The sequence below is a fragment of the Monodelphis domestica genome, chromosome 1, assembly GCF_027887165.1.
Source record: "Monodelphis domestica isolate mMonDom1 chromosome 1, mMonDom1.pri, whole genome shotgun sequence".
NCBI lineage: Eukaryota > Metazoa > Chordata > Mammalia > Didelphimorphia > Didelphidae > Monodelphis > Monodelphis domestica.
The window spans coordinates 721,892,895-721,909,588 of record NC_077227.1 but is presented as its reverse complement, the minus strand read 5'-3'; the positions used below and the strand labels follow the sequence as shown (position 1 = coordinate 721,909,588).

Below are 16,694 nucleotides of genomic sequence, written 5' to 3'. Positions count from 1 at the left end.
AAAGACATATATTAATTTAAGGTCTCCAAGGAATTCACTTATGTAATTCCTAAATGAAACACTCAAGTTAGCTGCCAAATTTTTATGGTGTTTTAATTACAACAGGAGGAAGAAAGTATTAGAGGGAGAGAGAGAGAGACAGAAACAGAGACAGAGAAGGAAAAGGGAGAGAAGGAAAGAAGTTTAACTCAGTACCACTCTGGCTCAAGTTGAGCCTTGGATAGCCAAGGCAGGGAAAGGGATCAGTCTTTATCACTCATGTGACCAATCTGAAGGAAAGCAGTCCATGGGGCTCCCCCAACCACAAGCACCAGCCTCGAACTGAACTCTAGCCCTCCTCACAGGAAGTCCTGAGAACTCCAGAGGCTGTTCTCTACCTCACTTCCTGCATCTCACATGTGCCAATGGTGGCTCTAGCTTGACCTAAGACTGCCCAGAGGTCTGTCCTTTTTTTGCACATGTCTGTTGAAGGCCATATTCTCAAATAATTAAGTCTTGAGTTTGCTGCAGCCCTTTCTAATCTTGTTTCACTGAGTAGGGTGGAGAATGTAGTTTCCAAGACCTGATTCTGTTATTTCAAGTATCTCTATTGTTATTGATCAGGAAATAGCTAAATCCTATCTTCTAAAGAATGATCTGAATAGGGTGGAGTAGTTTTGAAATTCACAACATGCAAATGGGATGTTGGGTAAGAGTCCTGGGGAGCAAATTCTATCCACATAATCCCACATGTGATTCCACTGGGAGGTGAGCATGTTGGAATATCCCAGATTTACATGCCTAGTCTCCCCAGTGAATCATTACACATAACCAGCTTATATCTCTAAAGATCTCTTACTAAAGGTACATACAATATTGCAATTTCTAAGGGGAAATTACAATAATTTGGGGAATAAGAGGGAAATAGAAGAGAAAGAAAGCAAAAGCAATGGTAGCTAGGTGCATTGACAAAAAAACAATTAGAGGGCAATCCCCCTTGGCATAAGAGTTATATTCAAAATAAATGTGTTTTACCCCCCCCCCATCCCCCACCCCCAGTTCAATACAGTACATCCCAAAGTTCATTCTGAATCTTTTGATGCAGTGTGTGGTTTTTACAGGTATCTTCATGGTGCCTTCTCCAAGTAAGCAAGAATAAGCCCATAACAGGTCCTAGAATCAGGACCCAATAAAGTGATTTGTGTCCCACAAGCCTGTAGGACAATTGCAGCAATATACACTTACCCAATCAGTAGCCAGGACTAAAGAAAATTACCATACTGTGAAAGAGAGAAAAGGGAGTAGACTTTAAAGCAAAAGAAAAATAGTATTCCCTGTTCTGATTTAACTTCACTCACAGGGATAGGGGAGCCAAAATGGCAGCCAAACTGAGGTACTTTGTCTGAATCTGGCACGGGGAAATCCTGAATCTGATATTGTCAAACAGCCACTTCCTCAAACCCCAAAACAACTCCTCTATCTTGGCTCAGATTCTCATCAATCCCTCTGGGATTGGTTGGTCTCCTTGACCTTGTGCTTCTTGGCACAGTACAACGGCTCTTTTGTGATCCCTTCTTCCGAAATCAGACACAATTATTAGTCGAAGTCCCATAATATTTCACAATCAATGGCAGATTTCCATAGTCTAAAGCTCTTGGGTATGCATTAAGATTAGGGCTAATAGATATTATAAACTTATTTTAGTGCAAAATAAAAAAAAACATTAATACTGGTAATGTAGTTCAAGTACAAAAAGTAAGGGAGGAAAGAAAATTCAAATACCCTATTGCATGTAAAAGGAAAAAAGAATACAATTTTAAAAAAATAAAACATTCATAGTTAATATTCCATGACAATGTGTCAGCTAAGCAGAGGCATTACCACAAAGGTTTCTTACTCAAAAAGTAACAGCTTTAAAAAAAACAACAACAACGACACCATAGTACAACAACTAATGCACATTCTAAGAAGTACCAAAATCCCCCAAACCGTAAGAGCTCATTAAATTCTTCAAAAGCTACTGATAAAGGTTGTAACCACTTTGATGGAGTCCACCCATCATCATCAATGGGACAGTTAACAAAGGCAGAAAGGAACAAAAGAATTTTAGGTAACATTTGACCTTGATGGAGCTGGTAACAAACCCAGCATCCATAAGAACTTATGGTTATATCATGGAAATGGCTCACCCAACTAGTCTATGGACTTTTATAATGGCATTTTCTCCAGTCCAGTCATAGGGGGAGGGTACAAATAAAGATAATGTAACAGAACATATAGCTAATGGCCAAAACAGTAACTTAAAGAAGCATAGTATAACAGAATCTATTAGATTAGATCAATATGTAAACATAAAAGCAAAATAAAATCTTAAAACAATCAGCAAATATAATAAGCATGAGGGGATACAGTCACTCATTGTTAGTAGAAGGTATTCTCTTTACATGTGAGCAACGATTCAAATAGTTCTTTTCTCAAATTTTGATAGCTGTTGGAGTGGTTAAGAGGACTTGGAATGGACCTGCCCAGGCAAGCTGAGCTACTCCAGTGTGCTGCAAGTTCTTTATGTACACCTTGTCACCTGAGTCCAAGTCATGGAGCAAGAAGTCTGTAGGTCCTGCTTGTACAGCAGTTCCAGATTCATGGAGTTCTCACAATTTGATTTGCAAATCCTGTATATATTAACCAATAGAAGTATCTTCCCCCTAGGAATGATATATATGTGCATGAGAGAAAGGCTTAACCTGTATAGGGGGATGTCCAAAAAGCATCTCAAATGGTGAGATATGTAGACCTCCTTTGGGCCTGCTATGAGAATAAAATAGGGCCAGAGAGAGAATTTCAGGACATTTAAAAATGAGTCTCTGTGCACAATTTGCTGATCATAGTCTTAAGATCTCTATTCATTCTCTCTACTTGGCCTGAGCTCTGGGGATGGTATGGTACACGGAATTTAGGAGTTATCCCCAAACAAGAATAAATCTGAGAGAAAACCGAATTGGTGAAATGAGTTCCCTTATTTGAATCAATTTGTGCTGGCAGGCCAAAGCAAGGAATAATCTCTTTTAAAAGCACCTTGGCAACAAAAGCCACTGTGGCCCAGGCAATAGGAAATGTTTTCAGCCATCTGGTCAGTTGATCCACTATAACTAGACAAAATTTATACTGTGCAACCTTTGGCATAGTGATAAAATCAAAAGGTGTGTAAGCTAGAGGATGCTCACCAAAAGCTTTGCCACAAAAGGAGTGCTGATTATATGCTTGGTAGGTGTGGCAGGCTGCACATACTTTAAAGGCTATGGTAGTTATACCAGGGGCTATCTGTATTCTTTTAACAGAGTCTACAATGCCCTGGGTACAAAAGTTTTTGTCAATGGATAGGTATATTTGGTGATACAAACTTCTAGTGATTAGGGTTTTTCCTGATGAAACCCATGCTCCATTTATCTGTTTTGCTTTAAATTTATGGTTCCATTTTCCCACTTCCTGTTCATTATGGGAAAGGGATGAATTTAAATTATTACTAATTGCCAATGTTAAAATTAATACAGGCCCTTCTAAGGCTTTGCTGCAGTGTATTCCCAATGGTTCCCTCTAGAGACAGGGTCAGTTCGAACTGTATTGGCAGAGCAATGGACTACAACTATGCCTTCAGGGAGTTGGAGAGCAGAAAGCACTTCTTTAATGATTTCTGCATTTGAAATCCATTTTCCAGCTCAGGTTGAAAATCCCCTTTGAAGCCATAGCACACCCACTGCATGACATATTCCAAATGCATATATTGAGTCTGTATAAATTGTTGCTTCTTATATTTGGCAATTATATAGGTATGTTTTAGAGCTTTCAATTCTGCACCTTGAGCACTTATATTTGAGGGCTGTGAAGCTGACCACACAGTGGCAAATTCTGTGATTACAGCAGCTCCAGTGTAGCATATGCCATCCCTCATGAAAGAAGAACCCTTAGTGAATAAGACTAAGTCTGGGTTGTCTAAAGGAGTGTCCAGGAGATTATCTTGAAGTTTTTCAGCTATGGACACTAAATATTCACAACTGTGCTAAGGTTCTCCTGAAACTGGTAAATCAGGAAGCAAGGTTGCAGGATTTAGAATCACCATGTACCTTCTTGGGTACTTTCTCCTGCTCCTTTGTCCTGCCAGCTGTCAGTATCCACGTGTGTATTGTTTTTCTCCATTAGAATTTAAGTTCTGTGAGGGCAGGGGACTGTATTTTTGCTTGTATTTGTATCCGCAGTGCTTAGTACTATACTGAGCACATGTAAATGATTAAAAATACCTCTTGCCTTGTTTTGCCTTGCCTTCCTTTCTCCCTGCCCTGAAAGGATAAGTATTTACCAAAGCTCTCTTTTGGAGTCTTTCCCCTTCTCCAGTAACACTTTCTCCCTTGGCCCTTTTATTCATTCAGATCATGTCCAAATGTATATGTCCAGTCTTAATCCTTTCCGTGAACTCCAGGTCTGTATCTACAACTATTTCCAGGTTGTCCTGAAGGAGGTCAAAACTGGGGGGATCTGGGGCAACAAACTCTTGCCAAAGTCAGCATAACCGTTCCAGCAGCTAAGCAGATACTCCCTGTATTGTGGACCCCTCAGCTACCTGCAACTGCCAAACCAAAATATCCTGTTATTCACATTTTATTTGAGTCTTGTATGCTATATAAGGTGTGCCCCTAGCCGAGCTGGGCATGGCTCCACTTTCGGAGCAGCTCTAGTGTGCTAGTAATAAAGGTGATCCATTGCCTACTTGCATTGTCTCCATGTTTCCATTCTGGGAGGAATTTCCTTGGACCCACCAGTCCCATAGGCATCTCAAACTCAATGTGCCCCCAATGGAATTCATCTCTTCCCCTAAACTTTTATCTCCTCCAGACTGCTTTATTTTTTTAAAGACTCAAAATTTAAAGGTCCTGTTTGAGTCCTCACTTTCCCTCCCCTCCATCCCCAAGTACCCAGAGCCATCCATTGACCAATCCTGCTGATGCTACCTTTCCCGGTCCTTTCTCGGTCTTCACTTTCATTGCCTCTTTCCTGAATCATTGCTACAGGCTCCTAACTGACTTTATGCCTCCAGTCTCCTCTCCAATATATGATCTACAGAGACACCAAAAGAATATTCCTAAAATACAAAGGTCTGACCAAGCTTAAAAAACTTTGGTGGCCCCCTGCTGCCTCTAGGATAATATATAGACTCCTCCATTTACCATTTAAGGCCTTCCACATCTGATTCTGACCTACCTTTTCAGCCTTTTTTTTTTTCACCCTAGTATAATTTATACACCATACATTTAAGACATGGAGCTGCTATGTGTCTCAGTGGATTGAGAGCCAGGCCTAGAGATGAGAGGTCCTGGGTTCAAATCTGGCATCAGACACTTCCTAGTTCTATGACTCTGAACAAGTCACTTATCCCCCATTGCCTAGCCTTTACCACTCTTGTCTTGGAACTAATACTTAGTATTGATTCTAAGACAGAAGGTAAGGGTTTAAAAAAACAACTAGCTCTTGGCCAAACTTGACATGCCATCTCCCACCTCTCTATATTTGCATAAGCCTAAAATGTTCTCCTTTAACTTCATCTCTCAGATGAGCCATCTCTCTTTATGTCTCTCTGTCTCTCTGTATCTCTGTTTCTGTCCATCTCTGTCTTTGTCTCTCTGCTTCTGTCTCTTTCTCTTTGTCTGCCTCTCAGAAAACAAAGTTAAGTGACTTGCCTTGCCTGGGGTCACACAGCTATTAAGTGTCTGAGACTGGATTTGAACCCTGAGAGATGAGCCTTCCTGACTCCAAGCCTGGCATATTCTTCACTGTGCCACCTAGCTGCCCTGCTTCTTATTCTCATTTAATATTAAGCTCATGTCTCAACTCCATTATATTGCTTTCCTGACCCCTTCCTTCTTATTTCCTGCCCAAATTTTCTCCTTCCTCAGATGTCCCGAGAACTTGGTCTACTCTAGCCCCTTTGCCCTTATCAGGCATTATCTTATAATATGCTTATCTGTTTACATGTTATCCCCATAGTAGAATGTGACCTCCTCCAAAGCAGAGACTATGCCATTTTTCATCTTTGTATCTCCCGTGTTTAGTACTTTGCCTGGTACATTGTAGGTGATTTAATAAATATTTGTTGAATTTTAATTCATAGCTTTAGTAGTGGGCCAGTGATAAGCAGGAGTGGTCTCTTATTTAGAGTAGAAAAGCTAACAGCCTTCTGCAGCTGCTGAAAAGGATGTGGGTCCAACCTCAGGAGTAGTCATTCTCCTTTATTGGAAAGCAGCCAATATATGGCCATTTACTGCCTGAGTTTTGTCCAGGAGATAGAAGCACAAGAGAAGAATATAATAGCATTGAGGTGGATTAAGATGTGGCTAAATCAAGGAGTTCTAGACTGAAGGGCTTTCTCAAAGACATGGTCAGCAAGCAGGGATTTTGCCATAGCTGGGCAAAGTTATTCACAATTGTTCATCATACAGTATTCCTGTCACTGTGTTCAAATTTTTTGCCACCACATATGGAGCCACGTTAAATATTTTGCACATATAGGTCCTTTCCCTTTTTGTTTATTTTCTCTTTGGAATTCAAACTTAATAATGGTACTGTTGGTCTAAATTGCTCTCCCGAATGGCTGAATCAATTTACAACTTCCCCAATAGTGCATTAGTTTCTCAATTTTCCCATGCCCCCTCCAAGTTTTGTCATCTTCCTTTTCTGGTATATTAGTCAATCTGATAAGTATTCAGATGTTCAATATTTTCATTGGCATTCCTCTAATTAATAGTGATTTGGATGACTATAGACTATAGATGACTATAGAAAACTTTAATTACTTTGTCTGAGAACTGCCTGTTCCTATCCTTTGACTATTTATCAAGTGAGGAAGAAGGTAAAGGCTTTTCTTTTCTTTTCTTTCTTTTTTTTTTTAAGAAAAAATACTGCAGAAAGCCTTAAAGTTCAATATAAAGAATAATTATTTGAGAGGGAGGAAGTTGAAGGTGGAAGAGAGCTAACAATAGGCACCTCTCAATTCATTGTGAGATATATAGACCCTTTTCTAAAGGAAAGTTTCAAAAGGTAAGGTAAAGTCAAATCACCTTCCTACTGACTTTCAAGTATTTTTACTTGCTCTTCCACCTAGAGGGAATATTCTTAAGCACCAGACCAACACCTGACTGCTCCATCACTGTCCAAGTCTCCACTTAGGGAAGCCTCATAAGTGAAGGAAAAATTGGGAAAGAAATATTTTCCCTACTTACCCCTACCAAACTTCACAGGCCACAGGTAAGACTACTTAGTGTCTGTGTGACCTTGGTACAGTCATTTCTTTTCTCTTGGGTTCAGTTTCCTCATCTGTAAGTTGAGGGGACTATTGATCTTTAGGGTCCCTTCCAACTCCAAATCTATGATATATACAACTTTCAAGATTCACAAAGCACTTTACAAATATTTCCTCATTTTATCCTCCCAGCAACCCTGGAAAATAGATGCTCTTCTTGTCCCCATTTTGTGGATGAGGAAACTGTGGCAGATTCACACAGCTAATGTCTTTGGAAGATTTGAACCTGGGTCTTCTCAACTCCAGGTCCAGTTTACCTTCTAGCTACCTATCATCTGAGTAAAAGGAAAGGGCAGGATAATAAAAATAAAAGTTCTGAAATAAATAAAAGGAAGTTATTTATTAGTTATTAAAGATCTATATGCAGCATTATGCCAGGCTGCAGAAAGGTCAACATCCCAGTGACAGGCCAAGAAAAGTGAGGAAATGGTAAAAGAGTGCTACCTAGACTTATTAAATGTCATCAAGTCACTAGTCCCCAATGAAATACCTTCCCATGATTCCTGAAGGTACTGTTCAGTGTCATTGCTGAGTCACACTGATGGAGACCTTTAAAAGATTCAGTGGATAGAGCCAGGCCTACAGATAAGAGGCCCTAGGTTCAAATCTGGTCTCAGACACTTCCTATCTGTGTAACCCTGGGCAAGTCACTTGACCTCCATTGCCTAGCCATTACTACTCTTCTCTTAGATTCTCTTAGAATCTCTAAGATATTGATTCTAAGATGGAAGGTAAAGGTTTAAAAAAAATAATACTGTGTATTGATTCTAAGGCAGAAGAATGGTAAGGCTAGGCAATGGGGACTAAGTAACTTGCCCAGGGCTACACAGCTAAGAATGTCTGAGGCCAAATTTGTGATAAAAAATATCCTCTGCTTCTAGAGAAAGAATTGTATCCCTGTCACTGTGTTCAATGTTCTGGTTCTGCTTATATTCCTCTGCTTCAGTTCATATAAGTTTTTCCATGTTTTTCTGGGCTTCTGCTCATCATTTCTTACAGCACAAAAGTATTCCATTACAATCATATAATTTAATCAGCCATTCCCCAGTTGATGGGCATCCCCTCACTTTCCAATTCTTTGCCATTTGGCTTTTAAAGCCCTTCATAACCTGGATCCCTCCTACCTTCCTAGCCTTCCGACACCGTACACATTCCTCCTCCTCCATCTTCTATTCTACAGTTCAGTGACTCCTTGCTATTCCTTGAGTATGACAATCCATTTTCCAACTCCAAGCATTGTCACTGGCTGTCTCCATGCCTGGAATACTCTTCCTCCTTGTCACTGCCTCCTGGCTTTTCTTGGCTTCCTTCATGTCTCAGTGAAACTCTCTTTTTCAAGAAGTCTTTCCCAAACTCTTATAATGCTAATGCCTTCCATTTGTTGCTTAGCTTCAATTTACCATATATATACTTTGTTTGCATGTGGTTCTTTCCATGTTTTCTCTCCATATATACTTTGTTTTCATAGAATCCTTTCTATGTTTTCTCCCCTATTAGATCATGAGCTCTTTAAAAAGCAGTGGGCTATTTTTTGCTTTTCTTTGTATCCCCAGGATTTAGCGTAGTGTCTGGCACATAAAAGGTATCTATTGGGGGCAGCTGGGTGGCTCAGTGGATTGAGAGCCAGGCCTAGAGATGGGAGGTCCTAGGTTCAAATCTGGCCTCAGACACTTCCCAGCTGTGTGACCCTGGGCAAGTCACTTGACCCCCATTGCCTAGCCCTTACCATTCTTCTGCCTTGGAGCCAATACACAGTATTGACACCAAGAAGGAAGGTAAGGGTTATAAAAAAAAAAAGGTGTCTATTGAATATTTCTTGACTTGAATTCTCTTTATCTATAATATTTCACTGATTCTTATATATTGGCTCCTTTTCTGTTCCCCACCAATGGAATCAATCTGAGCTATTTCTTAAAAAAAAACAATGCTTGACTCTGCCATCTTCCCAAACTATCATCCTATATCTCTTCACTCTTTAACAGCCAAATTCCTAGAAAAAGTTTTCTTCATATTTCATCATCTTCTGTTCTCTTCTCACATCCTTCCAACCTGGCTTCAGTCCCTACTACTCCATTAAAATTGCTTTCTCTGGAGGTAACTAGGTGGCTCAAAGGATTGAGAACCAGACCCACAGACAGAGAAGGCCCTAGGTTCAAATTGGGTCTTAAGCACTTCCTCTCTGTGTGACCCTGGGCAAACCACTTAACCCCCATTGCTTAGCCCTTACCACTCTTCTGCCTTGGAACCAATACACAGTAGTGATTCTAAGATGGAAGGTAAGGGTTAAAAAATTGCTTTCGGACTTCCGGTCAAGATGGTGGCTTAGAGAAAGCTAAAGTTCAGATCTCCGGAAACCCTTCCCTACCGAACACAAACTATATGCTCCTAAGGCACCGAAATTCAAAACAAATAACAGCATAGACCCCGGGAATCCTCCTCCTGGACCTAGACCTAGATCAAAAGGTATGGCCCCCCAAAAGCCAGAACATGAGATCACTCGGACCTAAGGGGTAGGCAGAAGGAAGGTCCCAGGACCCATCCCCCCAACCCAGAGCGCTGAGTCCGAGGCAGCAGAGGGAACCTCAGAGCCTCAGGGCCGGCTATCCTGAAGGCTGCTTCCTGAAAACAACCTGACCCAGTCGAGGGGGCACCCAGACAGCAGGGAAACAGAGAGAGACGGGGGAGCCTGTAACCCCCTGACCAGATCCTTCCATCTGAGTCTCACCGAAGGTCCCTGCCTCAGGGCAAACTCAGTCCGAGGTTAATCCTATCCGGAGCCCTCAGAGCTCCAGGAAGCCACGGCCCCTCCCCCCTCAGAGAGCAGGGTCCTCTGAAACAACAGTAACCCTCAGGGCTGGCAAAAGGGCCTCGGGAGCCGGCTATTCTGAAGGCCACATCCTGAAAACAACCTGACCCAGTTGCAGGAGCACCCACACAGCAGGGAAACAGAAAGAGACGGGGGGAGCCTGCAGCCCCCTGGCTGGATCCTTCCATCCGAGTCTCAAGGTCCCTGCCTCAAAGCATACTCAGTTCAACCCAGAGAAAGTTAATCTTATCAGGAGCCCTTGGAGCTCCAGGAAGCCATGACCCCACCCTCCTCAGAGTGCTGGCTCTCCTGGCCAGCTAAGGCACAGAAACAAACACCCTGAGGAAAGGGCCAAGCCAGGCTCAGAGTGTGGAAGTAAGGCAACAGAGAAGCATTTGGAGGGAACTGAGGAGGGCAGTAACAGGGAAACACCAACAATTCCTGGCTTCCCCGGGAAGACAGAACAACAACTGCATAGAACAGACAATCTGCCTAGGGCTAAAACCTCTGAACACCAGACAGAGATAAGAAAAGCTAGTCCTCCCCACTCAGAGATGGCAAACTCCACAGAAGCACAAAAGCCCCAAAATTCCAAGAAAAACAAGAAGAAGGGGGCGACTTTGGACACATTTTATGGAGCAAAAATACAAAATACAGAGGAGATAGAAGAGGAAACACAAGCAAATGCTCCAAAACCTTCCAAAGGAAATGGAAACTCTCCACAAACCCATGAAGAATTTGAGTCGGAAAGGATCAAAAAGATGGAAGCCTTCTGGGAGGAAAAGTGGGAAATAATGCAAAAGAAATTCACGCATCTACAAAACCAGTTTGACCAAACTGAAAAGGAAAACCAGGCTTTAAAGGTCAGAATTAGGCAACTCGAAGACAACGAGCAGGTAAAAGAGCAAGAATCAATAAAGCAAAGCCAAAAGATCAAGAAATTAGAAGATAACATAAAATATCTCACTGACAAGGTGACAGACTTGGAAAATAGAGGAAGAAGAGATAATTTAAGAATAATTGGACTTCCAGAAAAGCCAGAAATAAACAGCAAACTCGACATCTTAATACAAGATATAATCAAAGAAAATTGCCCAGAGATTCTAGAACAAGGGGGCAATACAGCCACTGACAGAGCTCACAGAACACCCTCTACACTAAATTCCCAAAAGACAACTCCCAGGAATGTAATTGCCAAATTCCAAAGCTTTCAAACAAAAGAAAAAATCCTACAAGAAGCCAGAAAAAGACAACTTAGATATAAAAGAATGCCAATCAGGGTCACACAAGACCTTGCAAGTTCCACTCTGAATGATTGTAAGGCATGGCATGGTAAGGCATAACTTTGAATGTGAATGGGATGAACTCACCCATAAAACGTACCTGAAAAGGTAAATATGAAAGAAAGGGAAAAGGAGAAAAATGTTATCTTCTTTTACTCAAACTCTCTTCTATAAGGACTACATTTATATCAATCTATGTATACTAACATGTGGGGAAAATGTAATGTGTAAATAGGGGGAAAAGAAAGACCAAATAGAATAATTGTTGTCATACAAAGATTCACATGGGAAGGGGAGGGGAAGAAAACTCCTATAAGAAGGAGAGGAAGAGAGTTTTTACTTAAACCTTACTCTCAGGGAAATCAACTCTGAGAGGGAAAAACATCCAGATCCATTGGGATCTTGAATTCTATCTTACCCAACAAGGGTAGGGAGAAGGGAAAACCAAGGGGGGGGGAGAGGGAAAAATAAGGGAAGGGAAAGAGAGGGGGGGAAGGGGAGGGAACAAAAAGGGAGGGACTAAAAGGGGAAACATATCAAGGGAGGGGACAAGGGGGACCAATTTAAAGTAAATCACTGGACTAAAAGGTAGAGCCGAAGAAGAAAAGGTTAGAACCAGGGAAGGATATCAAAATGCCAGGGAGTCCACAAATGACAGTCATAACTTTGAACGTGAATGGGATGAACTCACCCATAAAACGTAGACGAATAGCAGAATGGATTAGAATCCAAAACCCTACCATATGTTGTCTTCAAGAAACACATGAGGAGGGTTGACACCCACAAGGTCAGAATTAAAGGATGGAGTAAGACCTTCTGGGCCTCAACTGACAGAAAGAAGGCAGGAGTGGTAATCATGATATCTGATAAAGCCAAAGCAAAAATAGACCTGATCAAAAGGGATAGGGAAGGTAATTATATTTTGTTAAAAGGGACTTTAGATAATGAGGAAATATCACTAATCAACATGTATGCACCAAATAATATAGCACCCAAATTTCTAATGGAGAAACTAGGAGAATTGAAGGAAGAAATAGACAGTAAAACCATATTAGTGGGAGACTTAAACCAACCATTATCAAATTTAGATAAATCAAATCAAAAAATAAATAAGAAAGAGGTAAAAGAAGTAAATGAAATCTTAGAAAAATTAGAATTAATAGACATATGGAGAAAAATAAATAGGGATAAAAAGGAATACACCTTCTTCTCAGCACCACATGGCACATTCGCAAAGATTGATCATACATTAGGTCACAGAAACATGGCACACAAATGCAGAAAAGCAGAAATAATAAATACAGCCTTTTCAGATCACAAGGCAATAAAAATAATGATCAGTAATGGTACATGGAAAACCAAATCAAAAACTAATTGGAAATTAAACAATATGATACTCCAAAATTGTTTACTTAGAGAAGAAATCATAGAAACAATTAATAATTTCACCAAGGAAAATGACAATGGCGAGACATCCTTTCAAACCTTTTGGGACGCAGCCAAAGTGGTAATCAGAGGTAAATTCATATCCCTGAGTGCATATATTAACAAACTAGGGAGAGCAGAGATCAATCAATTGAAAATGCAAATAAAAAAAACTCAAAAGTGATCAAATTAAACCCCCCCAGCAGAAAACCAAACTAGAAATCGTAAAAATTAAGGGAGAAATTAATAAAATGGAAAGTGAAAGAACTATTGATTTAATAAATAAGACTAGAAGCAGGTACTTTGAAAAAACAAATAAAATAGACAAAGTACTGGTCAATCTAATTAAAAAAAGGAAAGAAGAAAAGCAAATTAATAGCATCAAAGACAAAAGGGGGACATCACCTCTGAGGAAGAGGAAATTAAGGCAATCATTAAAAATTACTTTGCCCAATTATATGGCAATAAATACACCAATTTAGGTGATATGGATGAATATATATAAAAATACAAACTGCCTAGACTAACAGAAGAAGAAATAGAATTCTTAAATAATCCCATATCAGAAAATGAAATCCAAAAGGCCATCAAAGAACTTCCTAAGAAAAAAATCCAGGTCCCAATGGATTCACCAGTGAATTCTATCAAACATTCAGAGAACAGTTAATCCCAATACTATACAAATTATTTGACATAATAAGCAAAGAGGGAGTTCTACCAAACTCCTTTTATGCCATAAACATGGTACTGATTTCAAAAGCAGGCAGGTCAAAAACAGAGAAAGAAAACTATAGACCAATCTCCCTAATGAATATAGATGCAAAAATCTTAAAAAGGATACTAGCAAAAAGACTCCAGCAAGTGATCAGAAGAGTCATCCACCATGATCAAGTAGGATTTATACCAGGCATGCAGGGGTGGTTCAATATTAGGAAAACCATCCACATAATTGACCACATCAACAAGCAAACCAACAAGAATCACATGATTATCTCAATAGACGCAGGAAAAGCCTTTGATAAAATACAACACCCATTCCTATTAAAAACACTAGAAAGCATAGGAATAGAAGGGTCCTTCCTAAAAATAATAAACAGTATATATCTAAAACCATCAGCTAATATCATCTGCAATGGGGATAAACTAGATGCATTCCCAATAAGATCAGGAGTGAAACAAGGATGCCCATTATCACCTCTACTATTTGACATTGTACTAGAAACACTAGCAGTAGCAATTAGAGAAGAAAAAGAAATTGAAGGCATCAAAATAGGCAAGGAGGGACCAAGTTATCACTCTTTGCAGATGACATGATGGTCTACTTAAAGATTCCTAGAGATTCAACCAAAAAAGCTAATTGAAATAATCAACAACTTTAGCAAAGTTGCAGGATACAAAATAAACCCACATAAGTCATCAGCATTTCTACGTATCTCCAACACAGCTCAGCAGCAAAAACTAGAAAGAGAAATCCCATTCAAAATTACCTTAGACAAAATAAAATACCTAGGAATCTATCTCCGGAGACAAACACAGGAACTATATGAACACAACTATAAAACACTCTCCACACAACTAAAACTAGACTTGAGCCATTGGAAAAACATTAACTGCTCATGGATAGGACGAGTCATTATAATAAAAATGACCATCCTACCCAAACTTATTTTTCTATTTAGTGCCATACCCATGGAACTCCCAAAATATTTCTTTACTGATTTAGAAAAAACCACAACAAAGTTCATTTGGAATAACAAAAGATCAAGGATATCCAGGGAATTTTAATTTGATGTAGTTGAAATTATTTATTTTGCATTTTGTGACTCTTTCTATGTCTTGCTTGGTTTTAAAGTCTTTCCCCTCCCAAAGGTCTGACGAATACTATTCTGTGTTTACCCAATTTACTTATGGTTTCCTCCTTTATGTTTAAGTCATTCACCCATTTTGAATTTATCTTGGTGTAGGATGTGAGCTGTTGATTAATTCCTAATCTCTCCCACACTGTCTTCCAATTTTCCCAGCAGTTTTTATCGAATAGTGGATTTTTGTTCCAAAACCTGGGATCTTTGGGTTTATCGTATACTGTCTTGCTGAGGTCTCTTGCCCCCAGTCTATTCCACTGATCCTCCTTTCTGTCTCTTATCCAGTACCAAATTTTTTTGATGACTGCTGCTTTGTAATATAGTTTAAGGTCAGGGACTGCAAGGCCCTCATCATTTGTGTTTTTTTTCATTATTTCCCTGGATATCCTTGATCTTTTGTTATTCCAAATGAACTTTGTTATGGTGTTTTCTAAATAAGTAAAGAAATATTTGGGAGTTCCATGGGTATGGTACTAAATAAATAATTTTGGGTAGGATGGTCATTTTTATTATATTGCCTTGTCCTATCCAATTTTCCAATTGCTCAAGTCTAGTTTTAGTTGTGTGGAGAATGTTTTGTAGTTGTGTTCATATAGTTCCTGTGTTTGTCTAGGGAGATAGATTCCTAGGTATTTTATTTTGTCTAAGGTGATTTTGAATGGGATTTCTCTTTCTAGTTTTTGCTGCTGAGCTGTGTTGGAATTATATAGAAAAGCTGATGACTTATGCGGGTTTATTTTGTATCCTGCAACTTTGCTAAAGTTGTTGATTATTTCAATTAGCTTTTTGGTTGAATCTCTGGGATTCTTTAAGTAGACCATCATGTCATCCGCAAAGAGTGATAACTTGGTCTCCTCCTTGCCTATTTTGATGCCTTCAATTTCTTTATCTTCTCTAATTGCTACTGCTAGTGTTTCTAGTACAATGTCAAATAGTAGAGGTGATAATGGGCATCCTTGTTTCACTCCTGATCTTATTGGGAATGCGTCTAGTTTATCCCCATTGCAGATGATATTAGCTGATGGTTTTAGATATCTACTGTTTATTATTTTTAGGAACGACCCTTCTATTCCTATGCTTTCTAGTGTTTTTAATAGGAATGGGTGTTGTATTTTATCAAAGGCTTTTCCTGCGTCTATTGAGATAATCATGTGGTTCTTGCTAGTTTGCTTGTTGATGTGGTCAATTATATGGATCGTGTTCCTAATGTTGAACCACCCCTGCATGCCTGGTATAAATCCTACTTGATCATGGTGGATGACCCTTCTGATCACTTGCTGGAGTCTTTTTGCTAGTATCCTCTGCCATCCGACCTCGGCATTGGTCCTTTGGCCCAGCGCAGGGATCCTCCTCGGGCTCTGATTCTTTAGCCCTATTGGAGGTAACAAGCGCCCCCACGCGCCATCCCTCCGCTGCCTGGGCCCCGTTTGAGCTCCAGAGCCCCCGACTTCCCAGAATGAAGGCACTGCCAGAGAGACCCCACCACCCCTTATTCGGCACCCACCTAGGACTGCAAGGGCAGCCTCTCATCTGCGGGATCGAGATGCACTACTAAGGGTTCTGGAACAGCGGTCAGAGGAACCCCAGGCCGCCTCGTTCCCCCTTGCCCACCCGCCCGTACACGGAGATGACACAAACGCTTACGGAGGCCTCATCCATTTCGGCCCCGACCCCTCTTCTCTTCCAGGGCGGGGACCCTGGAGGAGGAGGAGGAGGAGGAGGAGGAGAAGGAGGAAGGAATTGGGGGTGGGGGTGGGAAGCCGGCTATGGCGACTACGATAGTGGCGGCAGGAAGGACGCGCGCCCGAGCATCTTGGCAAGGAGGCCGGTGGAGGGCTTGGGAAGATGGAAACGGCAGTGAAACCCGGCACGGTTCTTAAGAAGTTGATGTCAACCCAGGCCCAGAGACCCCCAGGGACCCGTGACCTCGCGGAGCAGAATAAATGCTTCTCAAGGCGTAGCTGGGGGAACTGTGTAGGGCGCCTGAGCAG

The 16,694-nt window shown here is 40.6% G+C and overlaps 1 protein-coding gene across 1 annotated transcript in view; it reads right to left on the bottom strand.

The window, feature by feature from the left end:
- The window catches only part of LOC100028476 (zinc finger protein 883-like), a 36,361-nt gene extending 19,711 nt beyond the window's left edge, over window positions 1-16,650 (bottom strand). The window contains exon 1 of the mRNA XM_056812812.1: window positions 16,208-16,650. The gene's annotated coding sequence lies outside the window, so the exon portion shown is untranslated. The remainder of the gene's footprint in view (window positions 1-16,207) is intronic.
- Window positions 16,651-16,694: the final 44 nt, after the last annotated feature.